Raw genomic sequence first — 16,535 nt, forward strand, 5'->3', positions numbered from 1 at the left:
ATCCCGAGGTGGAAAGGTAGAATCTGTATACTGAGTATTAAAAAAATTGGGCTGGCACACATAAATGGTAGTATGTGTGTGAACACACACATGCACACACACAAATAAGCAAAATATTCTTTTAAGTTTTTTAAACATGTCCCAGCCATGGTGACACATGACTATACCACTAACACTCAGGAGGCTAATACAGAAGGACTGGTGGCAATTCAGGGTCAAAATGAACTATGCTGCAAGTTGAAAGCCAGCCTAGGATACAAAATGAAACCATCTTTAAAAACTAACTAATAAAACCAGTGCTGACACTGCAGCTTGGGGGTACAGCCCTTGCCTACCATGCCTAGACCCTACCAGCTGACCCTGGGTTTGGTTACCAGCGCAAACCAAAAACAGTGTTATTATTATCAGCTGACAGGGTGGCATACAACTGTAATTCCATCACTCTGGGGGATGATCCTGAGTTTTAGCCTAACCTACTACATAGAGAGTCCCTGTGGAAAAACAGTAAAAACAACAACAAAATGAATTTTACATTTTCCAAATAAGACAATAACAAAACATTTAAATGAAAATAAAAAATAGTAAAAACATTTAAACAAGCATTTCACCATAAACAAGTGGTTGCCAAATAAAAGCATGAAAACAGGTTTTTTTTTGTTTTTTGGTTTTTTTTTTTTTGGCCATTTGGTCATTAAAGAAGCGCAAAATAAGACTATACTAAAATGTCACTGTGTACTTGGCAGACTGGCTGGAATGGAAGGAGCTGTCACTAGTTCCTGGAAACTGTGCGAGGCAGCACAAACAACCACACTCTGTAATGGGATTATACAGTGGTACAACCACTTTGAAATAAAGTTTGGTCATTTCTTTAAAAACAGTCCCAAACTGGAAATAACCCAAACATCCATCAGCAGCTGAACAAACAGCCGAATGCACACAATGGAACATATGCACACTCGACTGTGAAAGGTAGGAAGCACTGACACACGCTTCAGCGTGAATGAATCTCAAAATAATCAGAAAGAGTAAATACTCTGAGTCTATTTATATAAAATTCTAGGAAATGCTAACTGACCTACTGGGAACCTAGGGAAGGGAAGTGTAGAGAAGGGGGAGGGGAACGCATACAAAGGGCGGGAGGAAACTTTGAGGACAATGTACCCATTGTGCTTAAGATCGTGTGGCATATTATCCCAGGTGTTGAAAACTATCAAGCTGTTACTTTAAATATGGGCAGTTTATTGTATATAAATGTTTCATTTTTCTAAAAGTTAACAACTAAAACAAAATTAAAACCAATTTAAAATCCATTTAAAAGGGCTGAAGAGATGGCTCAGTGATTAAAAGCAGTTGCTGCTCTTGCAGAAGAACTAGCTTCAGTTCCCAGCACCCATAGTGGCTTACAACCACCTGTAATTCCAGCTCTAGGGGATCTGACACCTTCTTCTGATTTCTGCAGGTATAAGGTACACATACATACATGTAACAAAACACTTGCATAGACAAAAATAAAATAATAATAATAAATAATTTAAAAAATAAACCACAAACTGGGTGGTAGTGGTGCCTGTATTTAATCCCAGTACTTGAAAGGCAGAGGCAGGCGGAACTCTGAGTTCAAGGCCAGCCCGGTCTACAGAGTGAGTTTCAGGGCAGCCAGGGCTACACAGAAAAACCCTTTCTCAAACAAACAAACCACAAAACACTGTTTAAGATGCACAAATGGTAAATAAGCAGAAAGAGTTGCTTACCCATAGTCATCAGGGAAATGCAAATTAAACAAGAATCGGACCGGTAAGTATCTACTGAGTGTCTAAAAGGAAGAAAAAGCAGACAAAAGTAGATGCTGCCGAGAATGTGGCCCAGCTGAAACTCCGAGGTTGCTGATGAGAAGGTGTGAGTGAGCGCTCTAAGAAAGTGGCAATTTCTTAAATATACACACCACGTTCTACCCAGCAGTTCCATCTCTAGAGCTTTAAGAGAGATGAAAACTTAAGTGCAAACCAAAGTCTATATATGAATGTTTGATTTCATCATAATCTCTGCACAGAGAAAATAACCCAGAAGACTCTCCTCAGGCAAATGGGCTACAATGAGGAACAAGCTATTGACAAATCCAATAGTGTGGATTAGTATCCAGAAAATTATTGTAAGTAAAAGGATACAGTTTATAGAGCATTCTGGAAAAGGCAAAAGTGGAGCTGGGAGGACAGACTGGAGGCTACTGGGGTCAGAGGAGAGGAAGGCTGTTGAGGGAATGAGTCTTCTGCAGCCTGATGCTGCTTTGGTCATGGTAAGCCTCATTGGGGAAACACTGCTGCTGCTGCTGACGTAAAGATTTGATGGAAGCCGAGCATGGAGGTATGCACTCAAAACCCCAGCACTTGGGTGACTGAGGGAGGAGGACTGTAAACTTCAGGTCAGTCTGGGGTACACTGTCAGCCCCCAGGGTGGGAGGGAGAAGAAGAGAGTAGAGAACTGGAGAGAACTCCTGAGCAGAGTCCCTGGTGTAGCTGTCTCGCTCCCACACTGGCTATGTGGTGACTCCCTTCCTCAAGGTAACTGCAGCAGAGAGCCTGAGGAATAGCACCTCTGCTGCCGACCAAGGTCAACACTGGCAACAGGAGTCATGGATGACACACACTAATGATTTTAAGTGAAAACACAGGCACCTTATCTTTGTCCTCTTCCTCCCTAAAGCCATGGCCTTGGTGTGACCATGAGAGTGTATCAAGAGGCAAACCACTGAGGAACATTCTCCAAGTTCCGGATGCTGCATCTCACGGCTGCCCAGTTAGCGACAGTAAGAAGCAGAGGAGACTTTCAGAGTCAGTAGGCTACGGAGATAAAAGAGGAAATGCAATGAGAGGTCCCAGGACAGAAAAGGACAATAGGTTCAGTTTCAGGAGTCTGCATTCAGCCTGGATTTCAGTCCCCAGTGGTGCCCAACTTAAGATCTCAATGAGAGAGGGAGAGGACTCCCTCTTCTGTGTACGCTAAAATGCTCAGCCCCGGCTCACCTGGCCACTCTCTGGGAGACTGCCTTCAAATAAAATATATTATGTAATATATGTGGGGTCATTTTCTTGTACTTTGGTTAGTGGTATTTAGTTTGCCACCACTATACGATGAAAACTCAGTTCTTGTTTAGACATATCTGGCTAAAAACAACATTGCTGCTGCTTTTAAGACAAGGTCTTTCTATGTAGCCTTAACTGTCCTGGAGCTCACTATGTAGACCAGCATGGCCTCCAACTCAGAGAGATCCTCCTGTCTCCTAAGTGCTGGATTAAAGATGTGCACCATCACACCTGACTAGTTCTATTTTATGCGTATGGTGTTTTGCCTTCATGTGTATATTTGCACCACGTGTGTGCAGTGCCCATTGAGGCCAAAAGAGGGCATTAAAATCCCCGGAACCATAACCATGAAGGTGCTGAGATCTGAACCCAGGTCTTCTTCAAGAGCAAGGGCTCTTAACCACCAAGCCATCTCCTAGCCCCAGAAGGCACTTTCTTTAGACACAAAGCAGCATACCAGGAAAGAAAGCCAAAGTTTTTCCCTTCAGCCCATGGCACTTGTCACAGAGGGGAAAGACTCAGAATCCAGAATCCACCAACCTGGGCAGGTTTGCAGGAACACAGCCAAGGCCATAAGCAGACACACGGGAGATGCACAGAAAGGTGCAAGGGGGCTCCTCCCGCTCCTGCTTACCCAGCACCGTCCTCTCGCCCAGCACTGTCCTCCCACCTCCTGCTTGCCCAGAACCATCCAGGATCTGCTGAGAATAGAGTAGGCACTCGTTGAGCAACTCTGGTCTCAGCAGAGGCCTCTCTGATGGGAGAAATCATTGGCATCAAGGCCCAGAAGCTCAGAACTGGCCCCTGATGCAGCTTTGGTCAGTGTCCTGACTGCATAGGCAGTTCTACATGCTCTCCTCTGTGGAGCTGTACTGTAGCTGCAGCTGTGGCCTTGAGCTGTCCAGCCAGACAACTGACTTGTTGCTCAGTGCTTCAGCTTAAAACTTGGGCACCCAGAATTGGGCACAGCTCTCTGTATTTGTGAAGTGAAGTATGACCAGCACACCATGAATTCCATACAGTACATCAGAAACCAGCTTCCAATACCTTCTCAGCCTCTGAGACTGAAAGCCAACTGAGAAATATCACTTTTGTGGCCTTGGCTCTGAGCCTAAGACATGGGTGGGAGCTGCCTCCAGAGCAAGCTAGGGAGAGACCTCAAGGCCTCTGAGGGGTGGTCTTGCCATAAATAACACCAAAAACATTTCCATCGAGGCGAGGCCTGCCTCTGTGTGCTGCGGCAAAGTTGTACTGTCTTACCAAGAACTCAGCATACTCCCCGGCAGGGCTCATCCCAAGACCTGGTCTCTACCTACATCAGATGCTGCAGATCAGGCCAGAAAAGACCCCAGGAGGCTGGACATGCCCTGCCACATCCCTGACCATGCCCGTGCAGCCCCTCCCTGCCCCAAGTGCGCGGGAAGCAGGTTTGCCGAGGTAACTCAAGATGCACAAAGAAACCATTCCTGGAATGGGGCTCCATTCGGCGACTCGGAGTCAAAGGCGCACTTCATTGCTGCTTTCCAAATCCCAAGCATTGTCAGGGCCTTTCCCCTTTGAAGCCTCGCTGAGTGATTGAAGCGTCTACATTCTGAGGGGCAGATAGCACTGGGCCAGTAATCTGACTCTAAGCCACGGGATAAAGGTAGTTTGTTTCCTCTCAGCCTGTCTGTCAACACCTCCTCAGTAATTAGCCCTAATTATTACAAAGGGCCAGCCTCCCATTCGGTTATTAAATCAGAAATGGTATCATGGCTGGGCATCTGTCAACGCCCCAACTGGCGACCTTCGATTCATTGAATCCTCTGTCAGTCTCCGCCTTGGGAAGTACCCAGGCAGGCAGGGAGGCAGCTGCTTCAAAGATACAGAACCGGGGAAGCATTCTGGGGCAGTAAGGACGCAAGAAGGATGGCAGGAAGACAAGGAAAACAGCAAAGAAGGTGGGTATCTGCAGCCTAGTGCCAATGTGGGAACTGGCACCTTCCCCAAGGCTTGGAGAGCAACACTCCAATCACTCTCTCACCTCGCTCACTCCAGGGCTGACCACTGACAGTGGCTCTTCCCCCTGGAGGGCAAGCTAGCCCAGGGCTGCACTGGGGCATCTCCCGTGACACCATATCCCTGAAAGCCCTGAGCAGGCATGGCGACCCCTGCAGCCTGGGCCACAGTCTTCTCTCCAGGAGAAACAGGTTGCTGCTCATTCTACGACCAAGGCCTAACACCTGGCAAAGTATTGTTCTAGCTCTGAGGTGGTGCTACCTTAGCAGGATTCACGTACCTCCACACCTCCTGGCCAACAGTACCTTCCATCACTCATCCCATCAGGTCTCATAGCCCCCCTCTCAACAGGCCCCAGTGACTTAGGTGACAGAAACCAGCTACAGCCCCAGCTTCCTATTAGGCCTGCCTTGTTAGAGACACAGCCCATGTGACAGACCAGGGCAGTAAGCACAGCCCTCCTACCAGCCCACCATTGCTATCTCTTTTTTCCAGCAGTGCCACCATTGAATCCCTGTCAGGTACACAGCTGAGTCCCCATAGCTAACAATTGTCACAGTGGAAAGGCCAGGCCAGTGGAATAGCATGGGTCTCAGGAGCTAAGTACATGAGGTGGTTTTCACCTTGCTGCTTAGCCTCTTGGTTGGAGCATGTGAGGTACAGAGTACTGGTCAGCCTGCCTCTAAAGGCTCAGGCACTGACTGAGCTAAAACATAATACCGGGACGGAGCTCCTAAACTGCAGGGCAGATAGAGTTTCTCCAAGAAGGGCCACCTCAAGCTGCACCTAAGGAAGGCTATTCACTGCTTAGGAGTTGTCTAAGGAGCCTAAGGCATCAGAACAGAAACCTGCTCTAAGGCACTTATGGGCAGAGGTAGGAACCCATCCAGCACCAGGCCACAGACCTTCTGTGTCTACACATGAAAAGTCTCACTGCTCTAAAGAAAATGTGACCACCCTTTGTGCTAGAACCAGCTTTAGCCCAGTAACCACGTCTCCTTGGAGAAAATGTCCTTAGCCATGGTGGTGGGGACAACTGTCCATCAGCACCAAATGTCTGGGCCCTTGCACTGTACAGACAGACACCAGGGACAGAATGGGGGAAGGGGAGAAGTCAGATGTCTCTTTCCATCTGCCTGGTATGTCAACCATTGGTACAGCAGAAGAATCTGACGAATATACAAGCATCTAAGAGGCACGCCACGGCTCTTAGCTTGCTGGCCTCACCCACCCACAGGGCCCTCCAGGGCTCAGTGCCTGCTCCAGAGAATGCGGTGGTTCAAGGAACGCTAAGGTAACTCAGGGCTTCTGCTGTCCTAGAGCAGAGGCTCAAGCACGTTGCCCACAGACACAGTGATCCCAGGATGTGAGGCACAAGTACTGAAGGGCTGGGTGAGGAGCACACCAGAGCCCACTACACTCTCCTCTCCCTGTGACCAAATGTGATTTTAAAATTAGCCAACATGAGGAACAAGATGCAGGTGGACGTTTCTCTATCATAACATCAGGACTCCTTATAAAACCAGCTAAGGCCAGACCAGACCAGAGTGCAGTCAGGGAGTAGAGTCAGCGGCTGAGGCCAGACCAGACCAGAGTGCAGCCAGGGAGTAGAGTCAGTGGCTGAGGCCAGACCCAACCTATGCTCCATGGAAAAGGAGAAACAGGATCCTCTGCCGGTCAGGATATAACAGGCTACACTCTGGCATGTGTGTGTGCACACACATACACACGCACACACACCTCAGTGGCCTCACACATGAAAAATTTATTGCTTGCTCAGATTACACAGCCATTATGGTTGTCAGATTCTCTGCCCATCACAGGCCTTGACAGAAGACCTCCCTTATCCCAGTCACACTATCAAGGAGAGTCCAGGCTTCATGTCAAAGGCAACACATGAGACTTTAGGAAAACAGAACAATGCCTTTGAACCCTCATGTAGGGAAAATTTTCTTAAATAATAAATGAAACAAGCCCGTGTACAGAACAGCTAGAACAGACTACTCAGGGTAGAAACTAGCAATTCCACACCTCAGAACTCACTCCAAGACCAAGGCCCTGAGGGGCCCTGCATACAGCACAGAGGGCTGCCCACAGCACTGTTGAAAACTACAAAATGAAATAAAATCCATCTTGGGCACTGTTCTAGGTGAAAGTACCCAAAATTCTTCAGCTGAAGTCCTTGTCCCCACTGTGTGACAGAACATGCTTATATTTGGATAGGGTAAAGAGGTAATTTAGGTAAAATATCTTTAGGGTAGGCCTGATCCAGCATGCTTGGTATCCCAGTAGATTAGGACATGGAAATACATTCAGAGGGATGATTGGGCAAGGACACAGAGAAGATGGCCACCCACAGACCAAGGGGAGGCCTTAGGAAAAACATTCTGCCTTCAACTCAACCTTGGATTTCTTCACTCAAGAACCACGAGAAGACACATTTCTGGTTTGAACATGCACACTGTAGCTTACAGGTCCACCCTTGCTCCACAATGGCCTCCAATGTGAACAGCAGCTTACTCAGCATAATACTGAGTAACTCACCTGTGGTGGTTTGAAGAAGAACGACCCCCACAGGCTGATATATTTAAATGCTTAGTCACCAGGGAATGGCACTATTTGAAAGGGTTAGAAGGATTAAAAGATGTGGCCTTGTTGGAGGAAGTGGTAGGCTTTGAGGCTTCAAGAGCCCATGCCAAGCCCAGAGTCAGTCTGTCTGTCTGTCTGTCTGTCTGTCTGTCTGTCTCTCTGCCCGCATCAGGATGCAGCTCTCAATTACTTTTTTAGCTACTGCTTCAGTGCCATGTGTGCCACCGCGGTCCCCACCATGATGAAAACGGACTAAACTGCTGAAACTCTAAGTCAGCCTCCAGTGAAATGCTCTCTTTTAAAAGAGCTGCCTTGGGCCTACTGTCTCTTCACAGCAACAGAAGCGTGACTAAGATGCCACCCCACATGAGGACCTTCGTTACTCAGGTGCAGCTGTGGCTTCCTTCGGCCACAGCTGTGTAGGTGGGGTGAGGCACATCAGCGGCGACCCACTTGACTGTGTGGTGGTGTGTGTAGATGGGGAACCTGGTGGTAAGTATCTGACGTGCAGCAGGAAACAGCACATCTAGTCCCTTCCCAGACACACGGATGAGCAGCAAACGAGGTGCCACTCAGGTCAGTGAGACGTTTAAGTTCTAGCTGGTGCTGACAGAAGTTGTAGGAATGACAGCTTTACTTGCTCTACCCCTGCTGCTGGATCTTTAACTCTTATAGTTTTGCTGTGCACAATATAATGACAGACAATCATGGGGGCTTAGGCCTCAGCCAGGGCACAGTGGACATCTTCAGTCAATCCTCCTGAGCACCCAGTGAGGACGAACTATTTAATACCTAACAGGGTCAGGTGAAGAAACAAGGTGTGACTAAACTCAGGCCCACTCTCAGATCCCACACACACGATTACATACCACGACTACCCACGGCATTAGCACGTGGGCAGTGGTCAGACATATACATGCCTGGAACCACTGGCATGGTGAAACCTAAGCATTCTATATCCCCACCAAAAGCAGGAGCCCATCGGCCATACCCTTGGCAATTCCGGACATGTAAACTCAAACTCGCAGAACTACTCCTGTTTTCTGAGAACTGCTCTAGTTTGCATCTCTTAAAGGCCTGGTCCCCACCTAGGCTCTGCTGGGACACAGTGGAGCTAAGTGGGGTCTTGTGGAAGATTTCAAGTCACAGCTGTGCCCTTGAAGAAGATACTGGGTCCTCTGTCCATTATGCTTTTCTCATCCTGAGCATGGGGTGAACGGTTTTGCTACATGTTGCCACCATAAGCTACCAACAAGCAGTGGACTAAAACCTCCAAAATTGTCACCCCAGAGCTTTCCTCTTCACAAGCTGATTATCTCCGCCCTTGTTACAATAGGAAGCTAATGAGCAATTGTTTTTTCTTTTTTTTGTTTTTTCGAGGCAGGGTTTCTTTCTGTAGACCTGGGAAGCCTTGAATTCAGAGATCTTTCTGCCTCTGCATCCCAAGTGCTGGGATTAAAGGTGTGAGCCACCATTGCCCAGTGCTAATGAGCATTTTTACAACCTTAAAAAATGTCTTGCCGGCGGTGGTGGCGCACGCCTTTAATCCCAGCACTCGGGAGGCAGAGGCAGGCGGATCTCTGTGAGTTCGAGGCCAGCCTGGTCTATAAGAGCTAGTTCTAGTTCCAGGAGAAACCCTGTCTCGAAATAAAAAAAGTCTTTAATCCACCTTGAATGTGTGCTGGCTCAACCAATAACAGGTATCCTGTTCCAATACTCTCCAACTAGTTATCAAACTGGTTATACTGACATTCATTTGAAACACCACCAATAATGTACTAATTTTTCAATTTATATGGCTCTAAAATGGTTTGCCTCACTATTGTTTCTCTATTCCAAAATCCAAGTGCTTCAAATGTTGCAGCTTTACAAAGAATTTCAATGTCTCAGAGGACTTTATGATCACCAGTATTTTCTGGCTTAAGGTTTTCCTTGGAGATAGGTCTTCTAAAAGCCTTTTGCTAGGGCCCATGGCCTATTTTTTAGAGATGTCAGGATATTTCCCAGGGAAGTGAGCCACACTAATCAGAGGCTTGCCTGCCATCTTGTCTAGCTCCCGGGGAGTCCTCCTCTAGGCCATCAGTCTGCATGCCAGCATGGGTGAATGACCCTGGGCCCCGCGCACAGGTCTAATCTGATAGCCTTTTCTCCTGAGGAGTGGATCACCTGGTGGAAGATTGTAGCTGATGTCACTGTAGACAAGCTGCACTGTAACGGTCTGGAAGGCCACAGTTCAACCTTCTGTCCTACCTACAGATACTTAGGAGCAGACAAGCTAGCACTGCAACTAAAAGACCCCCTTCCCTCAGGTGCAAGAGCCCAACCAGTGGGTGGATTCCCCTCTAAATTAGAGCAGACTAATTTCCCAGGTCACAGAGACTCTGCTCTCAAGCCTGCTGAGCAGCCTTCAGACATAGGCAGACCATCACCCAAGTCCTCAAGAGATGCCGCAGGAAGATCAGGGTCAGCAAGAATGACGGCAACTTCAAGCAGAAAGGTTCACTTCAGGCCCACCAGAGGTGGGAAGGCAGATGCACTGCGGGTCAGCAAGATGGCAAGGGCCAGCAAGTAACTAGACCATCATTCCAGAGAGCCATTCCAGTCTCCACCATCAGAGCCACAGGCAGGTCCAGCCGCAGACAACTAAAGAGGGCAGTCGGTCCAGCGATGGGCAATCATAGAAACAGATGAACAACCTAGAACAGAAGCCTAGGGCTACTGCAAAATCACTTCTGTGAGCAACATTCCCAGCTGTTTCGTGCATATAATGTCTGTGCTTAGAAATAATTTACAAATAAACCACCTGGACCCAAAACATCTCCTAGTAAGTTGCCAGGCAATCCAATGACCTTCTCCGAGTCTCACCAGATGCTTGTTCATCATGGCTCTCCTACAGCAGCCACCTGCTCTTCAGTCTACGGTTCTGTCAGTGTCCAGGAAGGTTTCCTCTCTCGTCTCAGAACTCTTAAGGCACATGCTGTGTCCCCATCCTCACGTCAATCTGGCTCAAAGGAGTGTGTATGCGCAGTTCTCCCTAAAACCTCATCCTTGTGCAGAACTGGTCTTTCTTCATTCCAACCCCAGGCTTCACATTCCCATCTGCTACTGCTCTTCTCTTTACCCAGAGTTCTCTCTCAGAACTTAGCTCCCAAGACCACCCAACACCTGGTACTCCCTCCCCCCTCTAGCTCCACCTCCTCCGATCAGACCTTTATAGCCTCATTTGGGAACCACCGCTGCACACCTGTGACACTTGGCTGGGCTCTGCTGACAGAATGGGAATAGAACTTCTGTTCACAAACAAGAACTATTAGCAGCAGTAAGTCAACTCATATTTACTGAGACCAGCAATGCTTTCAGGGACACTTATCTATGCCACAACCTTGGCATGGAAGCTCAATCTGCTAGGAGATGCAAGTGTTGAAGCATCAATGTGGTGGAATACTGGTGTGTGTGTATGTGTATACACTTGCAAAGCAGGGAGGGGCTTTTTAAAGCATAACCAGGTGTAGTGAGAACGCCATGTAAAAAAGGGAATGATTAGAGATGAGCCTAGCAAGAGGCTCCTATCCTCCTGAATTCAAACCTTCCAACTGGCCAGGGCTTCAGATAAGCCCACAGGAAGATGGTTCTCAACCAAGAAGTCATCTTATCCCTTAAAAATATGACTATGGGCCGGGCGGTGGTGGCGCACGCCTTTAATCCCAGCACTCGGGAGGCAGAGGCAGGCGGATCTCTGTGAGTTCGAGACCAGCCTGGTCTACAAGAGCTAGTTCCAGGACAGGCTCCAAAACCAGAGAAACCCTGCCTCAAAAAACCAAAAAACCAAAAAAAAAAAAAAAAATATGACTATGGTTGCTTCTGTACTGCACATTAGAAATGAAATCCACTGAAGTGTACAATGACAGATGAGTTATTTTTTTTTAAAAAAAGGCAATATATGCATACAATTATTTAACCATATTATTTAACCATAAAAACAACAACAACAAAATAAATCTAAGCAACATGGAACCAAAGGCACTATTGAGTAAAATAAGCCAGATACAAAGAGAAAAATGCCACATATCTGTATGCGGAAGCTATAAAAGTTGATCTAGTGGAAGCAGAATGGTAACAGGACAGAAAAAACAGGAGACATCAAGGTTAGATAACTCCACAGCACAGTGTGCACTTAAGAGTTAACAGTAATGTATTTCATATATTACAAGGAACCACACGGGGAGTGCAAATATAATCCTATACAAAGAAATGATTAACGTTTAAGAAAATGGCAATCACCAGAGTGGATCATTATATATCTCCGCATCCAATTATATTATACTCCACAGATATACCATTTGAAAAAAAAAAATTAGTCCTAGCACTCAGAAGAAAGAGGTAGGGGTTCTCTGTGAGTTCAAGTGCATATCAAGTTCCAAGCCAGCCAAGGTTACAGAGTAAAACATTGTCTCAAAAACAAAAAACCAAACCAAGCAACCAACCAAACAATTTAAAGGGGAGCAGCGCAAAAGAAGCAGCGGCTTCCTTTAAGCAGCCTTCTTTCCACTGTAGCCTAGCATCACAGGTCACAGAGAACAGGCCAATGGCCCAGAAACACCAACAGTGCTACAATCTGATGGGGGCGGACTACAGGGTATTTCCCAGGTGGCGGGGGGGAGGGGGGTAGGACCTCAGCTAGAAGACCAAGACAGGCCCACATTCTGGTAGGAGCAGGGCGACTTTCCAGTCGTGGGTAGGCGGAGTCATCTGTAGGCAGCACTGTGCTGGTAGTCTGGGTGCTGTGGGGCCCCTCGCTGTGCACAGCACTTTATCAGGAGGAGCACTGCTGCACATCTAGACTATGTTCGGAGCACGTCTGGAACATTGTCCAGCCACCGTGGGGTACTCAGAGATATTTCCTGCTCTCCTTAGGCTTTAGAACTCTCCTGTTTTCTGAGCTTCTCAGCTCCCTAGATGACTGATTCTAGCTTCTAAGAACAGGAGTTAACAGATTTTGAAAGTACTGAGCCAAGCGTGGGTCTGTGTCCTCTGAACGGGAGGCGGTTGGCCTCACAGCACTACAATCATGGATGCATGCAGAACCAGACTGGGTAGGGGCCACCGAGGGCCAGGGAGCTCTCCCTGTCCAGCTGCTGCTCAGGCCAAGAACTCTGGGTATAGTTAGGCCTAAACCAAGCAGGGATTAAAGGAAACAGCTAAAGCAGGCCTCAGGGGAATACCCATACTGAGTGCTAGGATCATTAAGACCCCAACTATGCAGTGTCTTACTGTGGGCAGCTATGGGGCCACTGGTGGAAGGCAGAGGACAGGAGACAGTGGCATGGTACTCAACAGAACTGGTTGGGTCTTGAATAACTTCTTTGAGATCCTGTCAGAACAATTCATAATCATCAGGCAAGGGCAGGTCCCTATTGAGGTAGGCCAGGCCTGTCAGTCAAGTGAGGCTCTCACAGATACAGTTGAGACTGTCCTGATAGTGTTCAAAGTGAAAGACATATACTCTCCCAACTGGGCCAAAAAAGCAGTCTAGCAGCCATTGACAGCCATCAAAGGAACCAGGTTGGAGTCAGGAACCCAGTGGAAGTCCATCCTGAGTGGCCAGGGGTCACAGGCCAGCATCCAGCTGGAGGGCCCCTTTCTGTAGGTTTACTGCCAGAAGAATCATTAGTTGTGCTATCCAATCCATGGTGGTGTACACACACATGGGGTTCCCACAGCAGGGTCTCTCAATCCAGGAATCCACCAAGGGGTCATGCCAGGAGGTGCCATCCGTCTGCTGCCAACGGCGTGCACTGGTGAAACTGGCTGCCATCTGGGTAGATTACTAGGGCTCTGCCAATGGCACCTGTCATGAGGCATGCCAGGAGTAGAGGGAAGAAGGGCCCACTCAGAGCCTGGTGCAGATAGAAGAGGCAGGGACAACACAACGGGCCAAGAAGCAGCTGGACAGGGTGTGACAGACTGCCATTCCAAGGAAATGCTGAGGACCAGGGGAGCTGAGCCGGTAAGAGTCGAGGGACTGTCAGATGCAGGCCATCATCCAAGGAAATCTGTCCAAAAACAAGGTGGGGAAGAGCAGGAACAAGGCCCAACCATCATCACTGAGCTGGCAGGGTGGCAACAGGCAGAAACCCCCCAGGGACCTGATTAGCTGCTCAGAGTAGAAGGAGGGGCCCCGGGGCTGGCCTGCGAGGGTGAACAAGACAACAAATGCTGCCTGTGACTTTAAAGGTGCAGTGATAGACACTGTCAACTCTAGAAGGGGCCAGATCTGACCATTGGGGAATATTAGCGCAATGACAGTAGCAACTGTCATTTGTGTGTATCACGTATCACAGTACCACTTGTGCTGAATGCTGGCCACCCACTACCCACGACTGGATACTATTATCATAGCTACGGAAGAGTGGCCAAGTGATTTGTGTGCAGCCGCACACCACCAGTTAGTAAATGGCAGAGAAGAGAACCTGGCCGTGGAGCCAAACTTAACCACAAATCATTTCACAGGCTATGGACCACCCTTTAGAGTGGGATGAGTGGGCTCCTGCCTGCTGGAACATTATAAACCGCTAAGAACGGGCCATGCCAACACTTCCTTGCATACCCAGCACCATGCACACCTGAGAAGAACAGGGCTGCCTTGCTTGGACTGTTTCGTCCTGGTCCCAGGATTCCAGAGACCACCTGCAGGCAAATCTACCCAATCCTGAGGACATGTCCCTCACCCTCATCCCAGTCAATAACCTGGTACTACAACCCCCACAGGTGAAACTCTGCAATTCCAATTTGGAGTTTCTCCCTGTTACCACCAGCACCTGGCCAGAGCTCCCTTTGATGGTTGGACCCACCCTTATTCCAAGTTGTGGTCACAAGGCCACACAAGGAAGGAGGAAAGGAGCCCTCATCTGGGGCTCTCACACTGGTCCAGTCTTTCTGGGGAGGGAAATCCACCACCTGGGACCTCTCGCAACTCTTTGCTTCATCCCTGCACACACAGCCCAGTTCTCCACAAGCTCTCCTCTAGGACCACCGAGTCCAGCATATTTCTTCACACCTGGCTTTCCATGTGTTTACCCCCGACCCAGTCACTTTCTCCAGAAAGGTACAGAAAGGTTGATCTTGGTGCCAGCACCTCCTAAGGGGCTTGCAACACTTGGCTGCCAGTACTGCCAGCACCTACCTCTAGCACCCAAGCATTCTGGACCATCCCACACAGACCCCTGACTCACACCTCAAAGTCCAGCCCTTGACCTGGGATTCTCATCATAATCACCAGCCAGATCCAGTCTCTCAGTGAGTTCTCAAGAAGTAATGCCCACAAGTCAGGTCCCAGTCCCCAAAGCTAGGTGTCAGGCTGCTCATGAACACCATTTCGCATGCCCAGAAGCCAGTGTGGCACCCAGACCTCCCGCCCCAACTATGAACCTTAGATGTTGTCTGCCCACTCATATTGGTGCCTGAGTGCCTCTGGCAACCTAGGAGCGAGGCGCCCCCACCCTTGCACAGACATCAATTCCTGCTTTCAGTTAGGTCTTCCTAACCCTGAGCCAGTCACTCACTTGCTGAGCTCAAGATCCCCCGCACGGCCCTTGCCTAACAGTCTGTGGAACTCTCTCTCTTCTCTCCATCAACCCTGCCTGGCATTAGGTAATCTCGCTCCTCTTCCTGGACTGGACAGCAATCTACTAGAAGACGAAGGGCCGCGGCGCGTGGGAATGTTTCTCCCGCAAGCTGGGCAGCATCTGACAACACTGGCTGAGTTCTTTGCTCCAAGACCTGGGAAACCCGGTAATACAACTTGTCCAAAGCCAAAATGTGAATGGAGGCTAGACTACCTGCACCGCCCACCTGCCCGCCAGCAACCGTCATGCAGGGCATCCAGCTCACAAGCTCCGGGTCAAGGAAGCCCACCTACCTGAGACCGCCAGGGTCAGAGGATCTGCAGACGGACACCGGCCAGAGCGGCGGGTTTCCGAGGACAAGATCCCACAGCCACCTGCAAAGTGAAGAGCGAGAAGAGCCTGAGAGAGATCAGGGGAGCGGGGCGTGAGTCCTTGGGACAGAGCCCACACCTCAGCCCGCCGCCCCACTTCGCGCTGACCCAGCCCCACTAACCCGGTTGCCGAGATCCTAGCCTGCCGCAGCCGGCTCCTGGGATTCCGCTGAGCGCCTCGTCAGCCACGCCCCCCTCCGGCGTGCACACAGCCACCCCGGACGCGCCCACTCTGGAACCCCGCACGCCCCACGCTCGCCTTCCCGCGGGGCTGCGCGCGCACGCAAGACTCGCCGCGCCTGCGCCGTGAACCGCGAGGCCGCTCCCTAGCAGACGTCCGACCGTGCCAGCGCGACAGCGCCGCGCGGGGGGTGATGGGAGCGCGTGCTTGGTACCACGCCCCCAGGAGCAGAGGCGGGGCTGCTGCGTTCGCAGTCTTTGCTGTCATTTGGAGGCTTACCCTGCTCCAGCGTGGGTCTCGAGGGCTCAGGTACTGCGTGGCTTCTGAGCCTGCAGACCTGGAGAGCGCATCTTCTGAGTGGCAGGTCTACACAGTACCTCTCACCGCCTGGCGCCCATGCTCAGAGCCTGAGAAGGCTCTTGTCTGCATTTTTCCACCCCAGCCGCGAGAGGCAGGGCAAGCTGGCAGCACATCCCTCCACTTGGAATCATAGCAGCTGCAGGCTATGTGACAAGCAAGCAAGGCCTGTGACTTTCCTCGTCTCGTGGGTATGTGTCTGAACCTAGAGAGGACGGTGTGGACGGCTGCCAATGCCTCTTGGATAGGGCAGTGCCCAGCCTAGTGTGCTGGCACCAGATGTTTTAGAAAGACCAGGAGATGAGCTTTTGTGCCCCTTGCATGCATATGAGGG

The 16,535-nt window shown here is 49.5% G+C and overlaps 1 protein-coding gene across 1 annotated transcript in view; it reads right to left on the bottom strand.

Moving 5' to 3' along the window:
* Gnb1l (G protein subunit beta 1 like) overlaps positions 1 to 15,841 on the bottom strand; it is an 80,835-nt gene extending 64,994 nt beyond the window's left edge. The window contains exons 1-2 of the mRNA XM_057764783.1: positions 15,786 to 15,841; positions 15,586 to 15,666 (exon numbers count right to left, since the gene is read on the bottom strand). The gene's annotated coding sequence lies outside the window, so the exon portion shown is untranslated. The remainder of the gene's footprint in view (positions 1 to 15,585; positions 15,667 to 15,785) is intronic.
* Between the last annotated feature and the right edge of the window lie 694 nt (positions 15,842 to 16,535).

Source organism: Chionomys nivalis, chromosome 3, assembly GCF_950005125.1.
Source record: "Chionomys nivalis chromosome 3, mChiNiv1.1, whole genome shotgun sequence".
Taxonomy (NCBI): Eukaryota; Metazoa; Chordata; class Mammalia; order Rodentia; family Cricetidae; genus Chionomys; species Chionomys nivalis.